The sequence below is a fragment of the Pseudophryne corroboree genome, assembly GCF_028390025.1.
Source record: "Pseudophryne corroboree isolate aPseCor3 chromosome 3 unlocalized genomic scaffold, aPseCor3.hap2 SUPER_3_unloc_8, whole genome shotgun sequence".
In the NCBI taxonomy this organism is placed as follows: domain Eukaryota; kingdom Metazoa; phylum Chordata; class Amphibia; order Anura; family Myobatrachidae; genus Pseudophryne; species Pseudophryne corroboree.
Window position 1 is genome coordinate 2,237,512 of NW_026967574.1, and position 20,119 is coordinate 2,257,630.

The window sequence follows — 20,119 nt, forward strand, 5'->3', positions numbered from 1 at the left end:
CGCACTGTACACTGGTTGATAAAGAGATAGTAGTATACTCGTAGTAACAATTAGGATGACACTATGACGGTATGAAGAATGGAAAATAAACCACGGCTAGGTGGTAGGTGTATAATATATAATAATACAATTCTGGTCGGACGGACTGCCTGCCGTGTGCCGACACAGAGGTAGCCACAGCCGTGAACTACCGCACTGTACACTGGTTGATAAAGAGATAGTAGTATACTCGTAGTAACAATTAGGATGACACTATGACGGTATAAAGAATGGAAAAAAAACCACGGCTAGGTGGTAGGTGTATAATATATAATAATACAATTCTGGTCGGACGGACTGCCTGCCGTGTGCCGACACAGAGGTAGCCACAGCCGTGAACTACCGCACTGTACACTGGTTGATAAAGAGATAGTAGTATACTCGTAGTAACAATTAGGATGACACTATGACGGTATGAAGAATGGAAAAAAAACCACGGCTAGGTGGTAGGTGTATAATATATAATAATACAATTCTGGTCGGACGGACTGCCTGCCGTGTGCCGACACAGAGGTAGCCACAGCCGTGAACTACCGCACTGTACACTGGTTGATAAAGAGATAGTAGTATACTCGTAGTAACAATTAGGATGACACTATGACGGTATAAAGAATGGAAAAAAAACCACGGCTAGGTGGTAGGTGTATAATATATAATAATACAATTCTGGTCGGACGGACTGCCTGCCGTGTGCCGACACAGAGGTAGCCACAGCCGTGAACTACCGCACTGTACACTGGTTGATAAAGAGATAGTAGTATACTCGTAGTAACAATTAGGATGACACTATGACGGTATGAAGAATGGAAAAAAAACCACGGCTAGGTGGTAGGTGTATAATATATAATAATACAATTCTGGTCGGACGGACTGCCTGCCGTGTGCCGACACAGAGGTAGCCACAGCCGTGAACTACCGCACTGTACACTGGTTGATAAAGAGATAGTAGTATACTCGTAGTAACAATTAGGATGACACTATGACGGTATAAAGAATGGAAAAAAAACCACGGCTAGGTGGTAGGTGTATAATATATAATAATACAATTCTGGTCGGACGGACTGCCTGCCGTGTGCCGACACAGAGGTAGCCACAGCCGTGAACTACCGCACTGTACACTGGTTGATAAAGAGATAGTAGTATACTCGTAGTAACAATTAGGATGACACTATGACGGTATAAAGAATGGAAAAAAAACCACGGCTAGGTGGTAGGTGTATAATATATAATACAATTCTGGTCGGACGGACTGCCTGCCGTGTGCCGACACAGAGGTAGCCACAGCCGTGAACTACCGCACTGTACTGTGTCTGCTGCTAATATAGACTGGTTGATATTTAAAGAGATATAAGTAGTATACAACAATACTATACTGGTGGTCAGGCACTGGTCACCACTCCTGCAGCAAAAGTGTGCACTGTTAATTAATATAATTGTACTCCTGGCTCCTGCTAACAACCTGCAGTGCTCCCCAGTCTCCCCCACAATTAATTATAAGCTTTTAAATTAATTTATAGTATACATTGATGACTGCAGCACACTGGGCTGAGCTGAGTGCACACAGACTGAGTCACACTGTGTGACTGACTGTGCTGTGTATCGTTTTTTTTTTTCAGGCAGAGAACGGATATAGCAGAGAGAAGTGAACGGATATATTATATTAAATAAAAGTTAGCAAATAATGCACTGGTCACTGACTGTGGTAAACTAACTCTGTCTGCGACTCTGCACAATCTCTATCTAATCTATCTATCTCTCTCTATTCTAATGGAGAGGACGCCAGACACGTCCTCTCCCTATCAATCTCAATGCACGAGTGAAAATGGCGGCGACGCGCGGATCCTTATATAGAATCCGAGTCTCGCGAGAATCCGACAGCGTCATGATGACGTTCGGGCGCGCTCGGGTTAACCGAGCAAGGCGGGAAGATCCGAGTCGCTCGGACCCGTGAAAAAAAAAGTGAAGTTCGTGCGGGTTCGGATTCAGAGAAACCGAACCCGCTCATCTCTAATCTATACCTGAATGATTTTCCTCTACTGGCTATGTGGCGTACAAGCTCTGTATCTGTAGGCATTCTATCTGCTCTGTGTGAAAAGGTCATGGTGTGGTTACTCCATGACACTTCCCAATTTCCCGGCTTTCTGGGATTGGAGATGTTGAAACATAACAGGGACCTATCCACGTGGTATTGGTGGAGCTTCAAACTAGGAGGGCTGGAGATATTAAACCTCCTGTCCACCGGTCTCCCACCATTTAACTCAAGTACCTCCCCTATCGTTAAAGGAAATGGTACTAGCCCTGATTTGCTATGACCCTGAGGTACTTGAGAGCATACCCAACAATCTTTTTTGTTTAACACATTACCCACTAAGGAGTGATAGTCACTCAATGGATGCCGGTCCATATGGATATTAAAACTGGATTGGCATTTCTTTATGCACCCATCCTCAATGACATTGTTACAGAGCCTACAGATACAGTTTTCTTCAGCTAACAATCCATCACAATTTCTTCTATGATCAATGCTATCGGATCGTTTTCTGATACTCGCCTTTGCTTGTTGGTTAGGTTGATCTTGGAAAACTACGCCTCCATCATCATAATCGGAACCCATTCCAGAACCTCTCTCGACCTCCATGGTACTCTCGCCGGAACAGACTGCTCTGGTCAACATCATGGTCAACAGGAAAATCCGGATCACAGTCTCTTGGGGCAAGTCCATCTTTGAGGAGGAAATGGAGAAGAATGAGAAGGGGGAAAAAGAAATTTCAAGGGAGAGGGGACGGGGAGTGGAGAAAAACAATAAAAGGGATTGGGGAGTCGACAACTGCTTTCGGTCTTCAAGGCTCAGGTGCCGCCTCAGTCCTCCTGGAACAGACACTCCAGTGATACAACCTCTACCGTCTGTTCCTTATCACGGGACTTCTCTGGATCAGCAACCTTCTTGCAGTGGGATGAATGGACCCAAGTCTCTCCCTCAGCAACCTTCAATGCTGTAGTGCTAGTCAATAAGACCTGGTATGGTCCTTCCCATCTGTCAATAAGGCAACCTGAGCGTAGAAAGTTTCGTATCATTACATAATCCCCGGGTTCAATGTCATGACAATTACTGTTTGGTACATCAGGAATCACCAACTTCAGATTATCATTTTGATTCCTTAACTGTTTACTCATGTTAATCAAGTACTTTACAGTTACTTCATTGTTACATTTCAAATCATCCTGAGGGTTAACCATGACATGCGGTTGTCGACCAAACAAGATTTCAAAAGGGGACAGATTAAGAGGGGACCTGGGAGTGGTTCTGATACTGTACAATACAATGGGTAAAGCTTCTGGCCATGTCAATCCTGTCTCTGCCATCACTTTACTCAATTTATTTTTAATAGTGCTGTTCACTCTTTCGACCTTCGCACTCGCCTGTGGACGGTACGGAGTGTGCAGCTTGCTATCAATTCCCATCAACTTACACATTCCTTGAAAGACATCACCTGTAAAATGGGTACCCCTATCACTTTCGATTATTCTAGGGATACCATATCTACATACAAATTCCTGCACAATTTTCTTAGCTGTAAACATAGCGGTATTTGTAGCCGCCGGAAATGCTTCGACCCAATTCGAGAAAACATCTATACAGACAAGTACATATTTCAAATTCCGACAAGGGGGTAATTGAATGAAATCAATCTGTATTACCTGGAAAGGGCCGCCGGCAGGTGGGATATGGGATGGTTCTGTAGGTATTGCTTTTCCAATATTCTTTCTCAAACAAGTAAGGCATGACATTGCTCTTTTACTCGCATGAGAAGAGAATCCTGGGGCGCACCAGTATGCTCTTACCAATTTGCACATCCCCTCCTTGCCTAGATGAGTCAGCCCGTGAGCTGCTTCAGCCAGACATGGAAGGTATGCTCTGGGGGCCACTGGTTTACCATGTCCATCCGTCCAGAGCCCTGAGGACTCCTGGCCATATCCCTTTGCCTTCCAGACCGCTCTTTCCTGTGTGGAACACAAATTTTGCATTTCACACAACTTCTGTGTGTTGATGGTATTGAATACCATCAGTTGTGTGGTGTCTGTCTGTATGGGGGTCGCAGCTGCTAACTTAGCAGCTTCGTCTGCTCGGCTGTTACCAAGTGATACCGGGTCTTGGCTATATGTGTGTGCTTTACACTTGATAACAGCCACTCTGTCGGGTTCCTGTATCGCTGTTAGAAGCCTTTTTATGTGAGCTGCATGCGCTACCGGTGTACCAGCGGCCGTCATGAAATTTCTGAGGCGCCATAGGGCTCCGAAATCATGGACTACCCCGAATGCGTATCTAGAATCGGTGTAGATATTGGCTGACTTACCCTTAGCCAATTCACATGCTCTGGTTAGGGCGACCAGTTCAGCAACCTGGGCTGAGTGAGGTGGGCCTAGCGGTTCCGCTTCTATGGTGTCTTGGTCATCTACGACTGCATATCCAGTACACAAGTCTCCCGAGTCTGACTGTCTATGACAACTACCGTCCGTGTAGAACGTGAGTTCTGCATCTTCCAGTGGGTTGTCACTGATGTCAGGCCTTGCGGTAAAATTTTGGGTCAAATATTCCATACAATCATGTGTGTCTTCCTTTGTATTAAATCCTCCTTCCCCATCATTCTCACCTTCCACCCTTTGTGCCTGACCAGGCACACCTGGGAGATACGTTGCAGGATTTAATGCACTGCATCTCCTTATGGTGATGTTTACGGGGGCCATTAGTGCCAATTCCCATCTTGTAAATCTCGCTGATGAGACGTGTCTGGTTTGGGCAGAATTCAATAAGGCTGATACTGCATGTGGTGTATGGATTGTGAGGTTGTGGCCTAGCACGACATCTTCGCTTTTTGTCACTAGCAATGCTATCGCAGCAACGCTTCGCAAGCATGTGGGGAGGGATCGCGCTACCGTATCTAGCTGAGCGCTGTAGTATGCAACTGGCCTGCTGGCATCACCGTGCTTTTGGGTTAGTACACCTGCTGCGCAACCAGCACTCTCTGTTCCGTATAGTTCAAAGGGTTTCCCATAGTCTGGCATACCTAGTGCTGGTGCCTGCGTTAGGCACTGTTTGAGTCTCTCAAATGCTGTTTCGGACTCGTCTGTATGCGAAATCCTATCAGGTTTGTTTGAGGATACCATTTCCTGCAAAGGTAACGCCAATATGGAAAACCCTGGGATCCAATTACGGCAATACCCACACATTCCTAAAAACGTTCTGATCTGTTGCTGGGTTTGTGGCAGGGTCATGTCTCTAATTGCTTGGATTCTATCAGCGGTCAGGTGTCTCAGTCCTTGTGTTAGACAGTGTCCCAAATATTTTACCTTAGTTTGGCATAATTGTAACTTGTCTTTGGAAACCTTGTGACCTGTGTCTGAAAGATGAAACAGGAGCTGTTTCGTATCCTTCAGAGAGGCTTCCAGTGAATCTGAACACAGCAGTAAATCATCCACATACTGTATCAATACTGATCCACTCTCTGGTTGGAAAGACTGTAAACAATCATGCAAAGCCTGAGAAAATATACTTGGACTATCTATGAAACCTTGGGGTAATCGAGTCCATGTGTATTGGACTCCTCTGTATGTGAATGCAAACAAATATTGGCTGTCAGGATGCAGGGGTACCGAAAAGAAAGCGGAGCAGAGGTCAATAACAGTGAAAAATTTGGCAGTGGGAGGGATTTGCATTAGGATGACAGCTGGATTTGGCACTACGGGGAACTGACTCTCAACTATTTTGTTAATCCCCCTTAGATCCTGCACTAGCCTGTAACCCCTCCCCCCACTCTTTTTAACAGGGAAGATGGGACTATTGGCCGTGCTGGACGTTCTTACCAGAATGCCCTGTTGTAGCAAGCGCTCTATCACTGGGAAAACTCCTAGCTCCACCTCTGGCTTCAGAGGGTACTGTGGGATTTTTGGAGCTATCCTACCATCTTTTACTTGTACAACTACTGGAGCTACGTTTGCCATTAATCCAGTGTCCTGTCCGTCTTTTGTCCAAAGTGACTCTGGTATCTGAGATGTCATCTCTTCTACTTGGGATGGATTCCTATTTGTCATAATGGTATGTGACATTAATTTTGATGGGGAGTCTAACATGTCTCGCACTTCCTGAGCGTGTTTCTCAGGCATGTCCAAGAATACACCTTCAGGAGTACAATAAATGACGCACCCCATTTTACACAGTAAGTCTCTTCCCAGGAGATTGGTTGGTGCCGATGCAGCCAGCAAAAAGGAATGCTTGGTATGCAAAGGCCCTATTGTAATCTCGGCTGGTTTGCTAACAGGGTAATGCTGGACTACTCCTGTTACTCCCATGGCTGGAATTGTCCTACCAGTGGTTCTTATGCCCACTGTCGAATTTATCACTGACTTGGCCGCCCCTGTGTCTACAAGAAAGTTTAAAGTTTTACCAGCTACATTAATTGCGATCTCGGGTTCACTTCCAAGATTGGCAATTAATTTTACTGGCTGCAGATTACAGGTATGGCCACACCCCTATTGGGTATGGTGACCTGCCTGAATCCCGCTGGCAGCAACTACTTGTGAGGGAGATAGCTGGGAACTACCAGAGGCATGCCAGTCTCTGTTCGGGGGATATCTTTTTGTTTCCCCTGCATGTGGCTCATAACTCCGTCTCTGTGGACCCTGCTCCCAATGTCGTGTGTCGTGTCGTTGTCTAGGGGGTTGGTATGGTCTTTGCGAATTTTTCGCTCTACAGTCTCGTGCATAGTGTCCCTGTTTGTGACAATAATAACATGTTAACACAGTTGACTTACCCACAGGGTTTGGTGGTACATACGCAGGCTGCTTTGTGGTCAGAGCCTGTATACTTACTGACATTAGCTTATCACTTTGCGACTCCCTGTGTCTGGTGATGTTTCGGTCGTGATCAATAGCAGCCTCTCTCAAAGTGGACACTGACAGACCTCGCCAACATGGTTGCGTGGTCTGTACCCTTGCCTTTAATGTTTCCTTTAAACCATCCATTAGTACAGATACTGCTACTTCTTGATGGTTTGGATTGGTCTTAATGTCCTCTATACCAGTGTACTTTGCCATTTCTAATAGTGCCCGGTGAAAATATTCTGTAGCTGTTTCTGACTCCTTTTGTTTAATGGAGAATATTTTGCTCCACTTAACAACTGCTGGGAAATACTCCTTTAACTGTAAGTTTATCGTTTTTACGTTATCTTTGTTGTACACATCTGTAAGAGGTACATCCAGATCTAGTTTACAATCAGCTAAGAATTGAGCTGAATCGACATTGGAGGGTAAACAAGCTCTTAGCAATATCTGCCAATCTTTATTATTGGGTTCTAAAGTGTTTCCTAAGTCTGTGATATATTTTTGACTGGCAACTAAATCTTTTCTAGGGTCAGGAAATTCAGACACTATGGTCCTTAATTCCATTCGGGAAAATGGGCTGTACATGGCAATATTCCTTATGGGAGTGGCTCCTGATACATCTGTTTTCCCATTGGGAACTGCTATTACTCTAACAGGGTTAACTCTAACAACCTCATTCTGTGTAGATTCTACAGCTTGTGGTGAAATTGTTTCAGTATAATGCATGGTGCCGTACTTACCAGTCGATACGACCTCACCTATCCCTCCGCTAGGGGCCTTTGCTAATCTCGTGGGTAGAGCTGTGCCTACTGTGGTCTCTGCTATGGTGGCCGCGAGAGAGAGCGCTGAAATTGTTGCCGCTTCGTCCTCTTGATCACACTCCTGAGGAAAGTTCAAAACAGGGTACAACTTGCACGGGTTAATACTTGCATGGGTTAATGTGTTTACATTATCATTAACATTTACACAGTTACTAAGTGATTGTGTTTTACACCCCAGTGCGTCTTTCTCCGCAATCAACTTCTCTCCTGCTATATATGGTGGTGGCGGGGCTGTGGCAATCAGTTTCCTGACTGCCCCAGATCCCGCCGCCAGAGCCAAACCTCTCTGTATCTCACCTTCCTGTTGCCACAACTGTAAATAATCATAATGCTGGATTCGTCTCTTTGTTGATTTTATGAGACATATCCTCCTCCTTAAATTTTGTAACACTTCTGGGCTGAAGCTACCTATTCTTGGGAATTTCTCCCTGTCTTGTACCGTCATTCTCTCCCATTCATCACATAAAACCTCTGTGTGACTTCCATATTTCTCACACATTACATACCTGGCCGATCCTACTGGACGGTTTACAGGGTCAACCCGAACCGAGGTTGATCGCCCCCTTCCTGAACAACTGGCCCCCATTACCTGCAGGCGTCTGCTTGCTCTACCCTGATCTCTATATCAGGGTCTTCAGCGAACCCTTACAGGAAACCAAATTATTCACGATAGGTAGGCGGTGAAGTTTACCGAGCACCTCACTCGCTCGCCCACGCCGACCAATGCGACCTGATCACACCGATATGGTGCTGGCGCACTCGACCCAGGGCACCTACCAAAACCTTTGTTTACTGGAACATGTGAGGGTTATCCGCAGAACACTTACTCTTTCCAGTAAAGGTGGGGTTGTCAGATAGTTCCTGAGTGACCAGCGAACTTCCCTTCTTGAAAAATAAAAAATTACACAAATCACGTCAGAATGTACAAATAGCGTTTGTGACCCCTTTACTCTAATGGTACTAGGTCAGATTACTAACTACTGTACACAATTACGTGCGGTACAGTCGTTCAGCACACAAGCAACTAAACTTATGTACGGAAAGACCAATGGAATCGAAAATTGCGGCTGCGAATTCCTTCAGCGAGCTTGTATGGCCTATATGGGTGTTGCACCAACCCTTTTCGGTGTTGTGCCTGTGGACTGTATAGCGGACTTCCTTGTTTACTGTACCTGGACCTGTTGGTCTACTATGACCTCCTGGTCTTGTTTCTATACGACCTCCTGGTCTGACCTCCTGGTCTTGTCTCTATACGACCTCCTGGTCTTGTCCTATACTCGTCCGCTATACTCTAATGCTCAAATATTGTTTAACCAAGGATGCCTCCCTAGCCACCGTGCATGTCACTTACACGTATGTCCCTCACGAGTACTCGGTGATTTCTTTTGGTTCAACCTCCAAACTGTATAAATGTAAAAACACACTCACTCACCACATGTACACTTTTGTTTCTATTTCTATTTCTGCGCAGAAATTTTTCTTTAGCCCAGCTGTGTTACCAATTAGGAGCAGGATCTGTTAATTTAAATTTCGGACACCAAAAATAGACTTGCGTTATTTATCGCCTGTTGCGCTATTTACCGCTTTGCGCTACTTATCGCTTCGCGCTACTTATCGCTTTGCGTTAAAAATCAACTTATCGTGACTTGAGCTACGTGGGCGTAACCGGACGCTCCGTTGCGTAATGTACGCTGCGTGCGTCTGCCTTTGGATTGCGTACACAAGTCTTTTGTTAGGGACACGTGTACGCAAAGCAAAGATCCACCGTAACACAATTTATACTTTTATCAATGTAGATGATCCCTGATCATCTACCACACACCACACTGACTTCGCCCTATCTCCCAGGCAAAACTGTGTGTTTGTCTACACTTTAACTATGTTACCTCTATTCTTAAACTATGAAATAACAGCAAATCTCTTTTAGCACTTTTATCAACTATAAAAAACTGGCAGACAGGATAGTGATATACGAAAATGAAAAAGAAATGCAGATATATATGTATGCGTGCGTGTATACGCAAGACAGAAGAAAAATAAACAGTTTAAAAAGACACTAGCGTTTTGTTCTTACCTCCGGTTCCCGGATTCCTTCAGCACTCGTTATCTAAGCGAAGCAGACGCTTATCCCGTCAGCACTACGAGACAACCTCCCGCCCTTTGCTGAGGGATAATGTCTGCTGATCTACCTAGTGCAGATATGTGAAGGACAGGACGAGCCGCCAATTGATAAAGCTGAATTATTTATCTTATGTATCACCCTTTAAGAGGTCTAAGAACACTGTACGCTATCTACGTAAGAAGTACCGTAAGGGTACGCTAGTTGCGTAACGATCGCTCAGCCGTAGTCGAGACGCTCAAGCGCCACGTTCGCTTACAGCTTAGTGATCACAGGCAGGCACGCTATTGGCTGCCGACTAACGTGATGATTCGCTATAGCGTAGCGTACGCTCGGGACCACGAGGAGATCACCAGCGATGCAGACGCTTACAACGTTAAACCTTTATATCTATACCTTCAGCAATGAAATACACAGTAAACCTTAGTATGGAGACAATGTGTAAGTGCAACCTTGTGTAACCTGATTACCTACAAAGCTGCTTGAGCGTCACCGACGCTCAGAGAATACTTAACACTATAAAGAATACACAGATACCTGGCTTAGGGTCCGAAACCTATTATATGTATTATGACTATTACTTGCAAAAAGGAATCACAGTACAAAGCATACACTACAGTATAACATAAACCAACTAACCAGATAACTACACAGGAAATATAATACAATACAATATACTTAAAGGAATATACGAGAGAGAGAGAGAAGATGGAGAGAGAGAGAGATGGCTCACAGTAAGACAATATGATTACGGAGAAAACTTACGCATAAGGGGAAACGATCGCAAGCGCCTCTGGACATCCAGCTTCCCGATTATCAGCAATGAGAACCGTTTGAAGAGAAGTGTAAGCTGGATGCCACAGGCCCGTCTTTTATGCTCCACACACAATGCAATCTAATGGTCCCTACAATCTTATCGTCCATTGGACACAGGAATTCGGCTTCGCATTATAACAAAAGGTCATAGGTTGTTTCATACAGGTGGGCTGTGACTGTTTCCAACTGCTCAGGTGGGTGGGAAACTAGGTTTCCCGCCGCATGATTAAGTAAGAACAAATAATAGTAAATGAACATAAACTTCTTATGTTCATAACTATTCGCACGAGCGGTTAATCCGCTCCAAACCAACACCGGAATATTGCTGTTTAAATACTCTTCCGATGGGTACCAAACACTGCTGTATGACTCCTGTTAGACCCTTCGTACAATACAAAGAGGGATCCCTCCGTTCAGGGACATTCTATATTAACCAAACTTTCAGAATCTATCAAAGGGACCATGATCTATAAACTACATTAATTGTGAAAATATGTAACGAATGAGTCGCACGCTACGATAACATAAACTCTACCGTAAATACGCATACCGTGCGCCTGCGGGTGCACGCTATTGCGGGTATGCGCCTTCACGGGAGAGCGTACGCATGCGCAGCGCGGACCAGTGTGAGGTGCAAATATGGCAGTGTGCATGGAGATATTTTTCTGACTTTGACAATACATTCAGGGATATTTAATACAAGTATCCTGTGATATACACCCAGTGGTTACTGTGCATTGTTATGCAGGTTGAGTATCCCTTATCCAAACTGCTTGGGACCAGAGGTATTTTGGATATGGGATTTTTCCGTATTTTGGAATAATTGCATACCATAATGAGATATCATTGCGATGGGAGCTAAGTCTAAGCACAGAATGCATTTATGTTTCATATACACCTTATACACACAGCCTGAAGGTCATTTAATACAATATTTTTAATCACTTTGTGTATTAAACAAAGTTTGTGTACATTGATCTATCAGAAAACAAAGGTTTCACTATCTCACACTCACTCAAAAAAGTCTGTATTTCGGAATATTCAGTATTTCGGAATATGTGGATATGGGATACTCAGCCTGTATCTGTATACGTACATAGCTTTACTTAGTATTGCTAGACCAGTGCAGTTTTATTGTTGTTTGTAATAATTCCTGCATTGTACATGTGACTGTGTGTGCCTATAGCTGCTGTGTGGTTCCTATTCTGTGTATCTCACACACATTGCTATCACTATATTCTGTACCCTGAGGGGGGCTAAGTGCGTCAGGGTCCTATATAGTGTTTCACAGGATAGGGCAATCTGCTACCGGGACCGGGATCCTCGTACAGTCTGTTGTCTCCTGGGTGCTCGGGTACGGCACATTGCAGACCGGGTAGAAAGATTGTTGGGAGGGGCCGGGAACGACCCGGCGGTCTTGGTACACGTTGGCACCAACGACAAAGTTAGTGGTAGGTGGGATGTCCTTAAGCTGATGCCACGGATTGCTTGGAGGAAAACGTTGCAGCTGAGGGTTCAGATATTGGGGGTTCTATACCCCCCAGTCAGCCTGCAGCACCGGGGGCACACAGAGACCCACCTTGGGCTGCTTTTTCTAATTACTGATTACGCTGGTAACGAGACTTAAGCCCCCTATGGGACCTCCTGTGCTATTGCAGCCACATATTGTCCCTGCAGTTATTCCGTCATGGGCAGATACTCTGTCAACTCAGTTACAGCAATTAAATCAGTCTTTGGTTAGATAAAAACCTAATCCTCACCCTCCTAGGACCAAAGGGTCATCTAAGTGGGCCGTTACTTCCTCACAATCCACGCATGTTTTGGGTTCTTCATCCGTATACACTGACCCCTCAGACACTGATGCAGATGCTTCTTATGGGGAATCTATTACACAGGTGGATGTTCCTGACCTCTTGGAGGCTCTTCAGACTGATTCTTCAGATTGATGATGAATCTGAACCTCCGCATACATCTAAGAAACCCGATAAGTTCAAACGTCAGAAGGTCACTAAATGAATTTTGCCCCATTCTGACCATTTAGTTGACATACGTCAAGAATCCTGGGAGTCTCCAGGAAAGAAATTCTCCCTGTCTAAGAAAATACTAGCTCGTTATCCCCTCACTTCTGTCACAACTGAGGGCTGAGGCTGACTGAGGGAACCCTCAGATGTAGGGGCTGGCGTGTAAGTGAACCATGGAGGTGAGATTTGGTTCCTAGACATACATGATGTTAGAACCCAAAGGCGTGACCACAACAACGGAGTAAAATATAACAATCAGTTTATTGAACACACAGTATAACTCTTGGCAATGAGATATCTTCAACATTCCTGGGAATGCAACTGGTATTTGTGACTGTGGCTATGCAGAACAAGATGGTAAAGTCCTTGCCAAAATCCAGAGTTGGAATGTCCGTGGCCACAGCTAACCGCTGTAACGAGGAACGACAAGTACCGCCCAGTAGGTGGCAGACAGGAGACTGGAACAGGCGCTGATACACTGAGGCTGAAGAGCTGTAGATAGGATTGCCAGAGACTACTGGACGGACCCGGTGTAAGCAAAGATGTGCTGAACTCACCACTGGAGCAACAGTTCGATGGTGAGCATCGATGGATACTGTGGTTCGATGTTGTGTGGAATAATATGCAGAGCAATATATGAATACCGCTGGAGATGACGTGAAGCACCGCTGTAGGCAGATGGTAACACCAATCACTGCTGGAAGCTGAGGGTGATGTGAGTGACGCGCTGGAAGCTGGAAGCTAGTGACACTTTACCACAGAAGCTAGTGAGCGATGCTGTAGATAATGGCAGCCATAATGATACCAGGACACCACTGGAAGCTGGAGGCAGAATAGAACCAACGCTGGAAGCCATTGTCAGGACCGCAGTAGAAAGCCAGGAATCAGAGCTGGAACACTGCAGGAGTCAGGCTGCACCGCAGGATGGTAATTGGTGCTGGTCTCTTGGAGAAGCTGAATCACAGGAGCTGGAATCCCTGGAAAGTCAAGCTGAGAATTCACCAAACAGGAGAGACATGTATGCAGGATTAAAAACACAAACAATGAAATTCCTGCGCACTGATCAAGGGTATATGACACTCTGTTAGAGGTCAGTGAATGAAAAAACCCTTCTGGTTTTAGCGTTCAAAAAATGGGTGCAGTAGAAAGTCTCAGTGGGTCAATATTAGAGATAGTTAAAGTTCAAAAAAATGTGTATACTACAGTCAATCCTTTTACTGATCTCCTTTGGATATAGAAGATCAGGCCAATAGTTTGGAGCAATATCCCAATAAAATTAATTTTAACAGTCAATTGTAGATTCTCTTATCTGGTCTCGTCCTGGGTCCTCCAACCAAAAAAATGTAGACGTGTTAAAACTTGAATTCAGTCAGCCCCACCGTTTTTCAATTCTTTGTCTCTGTCCTCAAACAATGGTACATGAAAGACAAATAATGGGGAATCATAGTGCAGACTGAAAAAGGTTTATTTAAACACGTTTACAATTAAAAAAGACTTAGCATGCGTACCCTAAGTGACCTTCGGTGGAAGGCACAGTAGTAGGCGTAAAGGGGTAATATAGAAGCTTCCCCTATTAAGCTTTTACCTTCACCGAGTTCTGGGGCGCAGGAAACACCAACGCGTTTCAACCGGTATGGTCTTTATCACCTTTACGCCTACTACTGTGCCTTCCACCGAAGGTCACTTAGGGTACGCATGCTAAGTCTTTTTTAATTGTAAACGTGTTTAAATAAACCTTTTTCAGTCTGCACTATGAGTCTTTGGATGTGGTATGGGTTCTCCGTATCTATGTGAAGAGAACCGCTACCTTAGGAGATCTGATTCTCTCTTTGTTCTTTTTGGTTTTCATAAACATGGCTGGCCTGCGAATAAGCAGAACTTGGCCAGATTGATTAGTATGGTGATTGCACATGCTTATGTACAGGTTGGACTTCCAGCTCCTGCTACTATCAAGGCCCATTCTACTCTGTCTGTTGGACCCTCGAACAATTATGCCTTTGATATTCTGCCTCCCAGGATGCTTCCTTTGGACGCCGGGTTCTTGTGCCCACTACAGTGCATCCGCTCCCATGAGGAACTGCTTTAGGACATCCCCGATGTATTCCCTGTGGAATACCAGTGTACCCCGCTGCAGAAAAGGAGGTTTATGGTAAGAACTTACCTTTGTTAAATCTCTTTCTGCGAGGTACACTGGATTACACAGGGCACCCACCCTGACGCTCTTAGCTTCTTTGGGTTGGTATTGCATTAGCCGCTGGTACCTTCTGTCATGAGAATGTGGTGTCTGGTTACTAACTGTTGTCATCTCTTTTACCTGCTACTGCATTGGACTGGTTAACAAAACTGAGCTCCATTGCCTGGAGGTGGGGTTATAGAGGAGGTGGTGCTATGCATCTGGGAACAGTCAAAGCTTTAGCCGGTTGGTGCCTCGGATCAAGATCCAACTCTACACCCCGATGTTATTCCCTGTGGAATCTAGTGTACCTCGCAGAAAGAGATTTAACAAAGGTAAGTTCTTACCATAAATCTACTTTTTCAGACTGCCTTGCTATTCATATAATTAGCTCTAGAGTAGGGGTGGTGGCTTCTCTCTCCTGAGCCCTCAGCTATCATACAGTGTTGGGTAACCATGTCTGAATGATATATATTGTTTACCATCATATACTGTGTGTGATATAGATATATACTCTGATAGCATACACTTTTGTTGGACTGTGTCTGCGCTAACACTCTCTGTTATCATCACTGTTCTGGTGTCTGTGTCTGCCCTAAAGTCTAATTCCATTCTGTGTGAGAAGGACGGGAAAAAGCTGTTCACATGCAAAGGGTGTAACTCCAAATGTACTCAGACCACTGCAGATATATCAACCGACTGAGCAGTGTCGGCAGCTGTCTGCTTCACAGTCAGCCACTGCAGATATATCATCAGACTGAGCAGTGTCGGCAGCAGTCTGCTTCACAGTCACTGCAGATATATTCTCAGACTGGACAGTGTCGGCAGCAGTCTGCTTCACAGTCATCCAATGCAGATATATCATCAGACTGAGCAGTGTCGGCAGCAGTCTGCTTCACAGCCAGCCATCACAACTCAGGAGACCATACCGACTTGGGTGTCGGCTTTAATAGGGGTTATGGCTGACCTATCCTCAGCATTTTCGGCACGTATGGTGTTGTGACTATCAATGGACAGCGGCCGCAGAGTCAAAGAGAGGTGGAGCAGGATTTCCATACACAGGAGATGCCCTGTTCGGATCAAAATTTAATAAGTGGCTATCACAGGTCATTGAAGGTAAGTCCGCTTATCTCCCTTCTGCAGTCCCACCTCCAAGATGCACATACACTGGTCCTTTTCAGCTTACAGGGTTTAGAGGTAGAGCCAGGGTAGCCTCAAACGCAGAGGTTCCAGAGGTTCTAGATGTCGAGAAGCCACTATTACCCATCAGAACCTGCAGCAGGACTCCCTCTTCTATTCTCGGGGATCCCAAGGTGGGAGCATGTCCCTGAAGTTTCAGTCACATCTGGGAAGGCACCTGCTGAGATGCCTCGGTCAGGGACCTGATCTGGGGGGGTTACAAACTAGAGCTCGATACTCCTCCTCTCAGAAATTTCCACTCAGGTTGGCAGCTTCTCTAGAAAAACAGGTAACTCTGCAAGCGGCTATTCACAGGCTTTTGGAAGCAGAAGTCATTGTCCCAGTTCCAACACATCAAAAGAACAGAGGGTTCTTCTCTAATTTATTGGTGGTCCCTAATGACGGACAACTCGGTCAGTCACATCTTGAAACTGAATTCCCTGAATCCATACCTAATAGTCTTCGGATTCAAGAGGATTCACTAACGGTGGTAATCGCGGCCTTGGAAGAGTTCTTGGTGTCATTTGATTTTAAGAACTCGTATAGCTCCACTTCCCAATCTGACCTACACATCAGGCACTCCTACGGTTTGCCCCAAAGAACTCTCAGTGTCGGATCCAGGCACTGCCCTTTGACCTCTCGACAGCCCCGAGGGTCTTCACAGCCCCAAGGATCTTTAATAGCGGAACTGATTTCTCTTACGTCCTAGAGGATAGTGGGATCCACATTAGTACCATGGGGTATAGGCGGGTTCACTAGGAGCCTTGGGCACTTTAAGAAATTGATAGTGTGTGCTGGCTCCTCCCTCTAAGCTCCTCCTACCAGACGGTTCAGAAAATGTGCCCGAAGGAGACAGTCACATCTCTGGAAGCTCCTGAAGGGTATTCTACATTTAGTTTCTGAGTTGTTATTTTCAGGCAGGACTGGTTGGCACTAGCCTGCCTGCTTCATGGGATTTAGGGGGGTTAATGGCCCAACTTCTCTCAGGGTTAATGGTCCCGTTCCCCGCTGACAGGACACTAGCTCCTGAGGGAACTATTCGCAAGCCCCACCACGACGAGCGTACATTCCCGCTGCATGACGCCACCCCTAACAGAGCCAGAAGAATGAAGAGTGGTGAGTACTAAGCCTGCGTCCCGGATAGCGGTTCGCCGGCCATTATGGCGGCATGAGGGCACGGAGACGCATGGCTTCTAACAGGGGCGGACTGCGTCTCCCGACTGTGTACACAGACGCTGAGCAGCGGACACAGTACCTAGACTGGCACAAAGACATAAAAGGAGTTGGTATCCATTTTATGCACATACAGCCAGTATAAAGAAGAGCGGGAAGACCGCGTGCCATTGAAGGGGCGGGGCTTCACTATGAGCGGATCCAGCAGCTCACAGGTGCCATTTTCCCTACTGCAGCTATACAGACGCTGACTGACAGGTACGCGCAGCTCCTCCGGAGAGACTCCAGATTACTTCAGTGGTACCAGGAGGTCATAGCAGGGGGGGTGGGAGTGTTTATTAGTGTACAAAGTCCCTAATCTAGGGACCTAGTCTGCATCCCGGCTAAGCTTGACATCAGCGATAAGGGCGCCGTGTGCTGGTTCCATAATCTCTATGTCTCCCTGGAAGGGCTGTTTGTGGGGGTAATTGTGCATTTAACCTTTTCCTGTGTGTGTGTGTGTGTGTGTGTGTGTGTGTGTGTGTGTGTGTGTGTGTGTGTGTGTGCTGTCACTATACAGTATGTAAGGCACAGTGTTTCTCTTCCCCAGGGGGTCACTAGTGTGTACTCAGTATAGTGTCCCTTCCCAGGCTAGTGGGGCTGAACCCGCATAGCTGGACTCCATTAGGGGAATGATTTCTTCCATTTATACTAAGTTATCTCGGGGGCTAATTCAAACCTGATCAGTGCTGTGCATGTTGACACAGCAGCGATCAGGCCTGAACTGCCCAGCGACTGACAGGCAGAGGCGGTCGCTGTGCGGGCCAGCGGCATTTAGCCGCCATTTAGGGGGTGCGGTCCGTGCAACGCAGGCATGCCCGGATCGTACCGTGGGCGGGCAGTGGCAGCTGCGTGATGTCACACGCAACCGCTGCGACCCAAGCAGCGATGAGTATCTCCCAGCCAGTTCGCGAGAACTGCGCTGGCTGAGAGCTACTCCTATAGTACAGAAGTATCGCCGATGTGCGATGCTTTTGTACTTGTACAACAGGGTCGGGCCTGACATGCTGGGCGGACTAGCCCTGTGCTGGGCATTCCCTCGCATGTCAGAGAAGCTGGTCGTAGTTGTGCTAAAAATTTAGCACATCTACGATCAGGTCTGAATCACCATCACGGTGCCTCCTCCTTACTCGCGGATGCATGTGAGACACAATGACCAGAAGATCCTGGAAATTACCAACAAGATCATTCAGCTGCTGACTGGAGAGGTGACTGCTGGGAATGGGGTATTATACAGTAACATCAGGGATGTGTCTGGGTGATGACTGGGGAGGTGACTGCTGGGAATGGGACATTATACAGTAACACCAGGAAATGTGTCTGGGTGATGACTGGAGAGGTGACTGCTGGGAATGGGACATTATACAGTAACACCAGGGGATGTGTCTGGGTGATGACTGGAGAGGTGACTGCTGGGAATGGGGCATTACACAGTAACACCAGGGGACGTGTCTGGGTGATGACTGGAGAGGTGACTGCTGGGAATGGGACATTATACAGTAACACCAGGGGATGTGTATGAGTGATGACTGGAAAGCTGACTGCTGGGAATGGAACATTATACAGTAACACCAGGGGATGTGTCTGAGTGATGACTGGAAAGGTGACTGCTGGGAATGGAACATTATACAGTAACACCAGGGGATGTGTCTGAGTGATGACTGGAGAGGTGACTGCTGGGAATGGGGCATTATACAGTAACACCAGGGGATGTGTCTGGGTGATGACTGGAGAGGTGACTGCTGGGAATGGGGCATTATACAGTAACACTGGGGGATGTGTCTGGGTGATGTCTGGAGTGGTGTCTGCTGGGAATAGGGCATTATACAGTAACACCAGGGGATGTGTCTGGGTGATGACTGGACAGGTGACTGCTGGGAATGGGACATTATACAGTAACACCAGGGGATGTGTCTGGGTGATGACTGGAAAGGTGACTGCTGGGAATGTAACATTATACAGTAACACCAGGGGACGTGTCTGGGTGATGACTGCAGAGGTGACTGCTGGGAATGGGACATTATACAGTAACACCAGGGGATGTGTCTGGGTGATGACTGGAGAGGTGACTGCTGGGAATGGGACATTATACAGTAACACCAGGGGATGTGACTGGGTGATGAGTGTATCACTGTGTGTGTCAGGTTCCTATAAGGTGTCAGGATGTCACTGTCTATGTCTCCATGCAGGAGGGGGGAGTATATAGAGGAACACAGGGGTCTGTACAAGGACGTGATGATGGAGAATCACCGGCCCCTCACATCACTGGGTAAGAGGAGACTGTCATGTATTGTACAGGGGAGAGCAGGTATGGGGGTATATACACACACATCATCTGATAATCACATATATACACTGTACTCAGTCACTGTGTGTCTACTACAGATGGGCCCAGTAACAGAGATACCCCAGAGAGATGTCCCCGTCCTCTGTATTCCCAGTATTGTACAGAGGAGAATCACAGGACCCCACAGGAGGATCAGGTAGGTGGGATTTAGGGTCTCACCCATATACCAAAGTGACTGTCTCTGTATGACAGGGATGGAGAACATCCCAGCATGCTCTGCAACAGTTTTAGCATAACCAAATTGCAAAACTGTTGCAGGTCATGCTGGTATGTGTAGTTCATTAATAGCTGGAGGGCAAAAGGTTTCCCATCCCTGCTATAAGATCTGTAAAAAAAGCTGCGTGTGTGTTATACTATTTCACCTCCGCTTCATTTGACTCTATGTAAGTGTCATTATATTTTTTTTGGGGGGTTATATAGGTAGAAGATCTGTCAGATATAAAGGCAGAAGATATAGAGGGAGAAGAAGAGGCGTATGTGACTGATATAAAGGCAGAAGATACAGAGGGAGGA

At 46.1% G+C, this 20,119-nt stretch overlaps 1 protein-coding gene and 1 long non-coding RNA gene across 2 annotated transcripts in view; both read left to right on the plus strand.

Annotated features, from left to right (window-relative positions):
* LOC134984782 (zinc finger protein 585B-like) overlaps positions 1–20,119 on the plus strand; it is a 671,664-nt gene that overhangs the window by 119,248 nt on the left and 532,297 nt on the right. The window lies entirely within an intron of this gene.
* LOC134984749 (uncharacterized) lies at positions 19,445–20,119 on the plus strand. Its single transcript, XR_010191775.1, has 3 exons — positions 19,445–19,528; positions 19,645–19,742; positions 20,027–20,119. It is a non-coding gene; the product is annotated as an uncharacterized LOC134984749 (long non-coding RNA).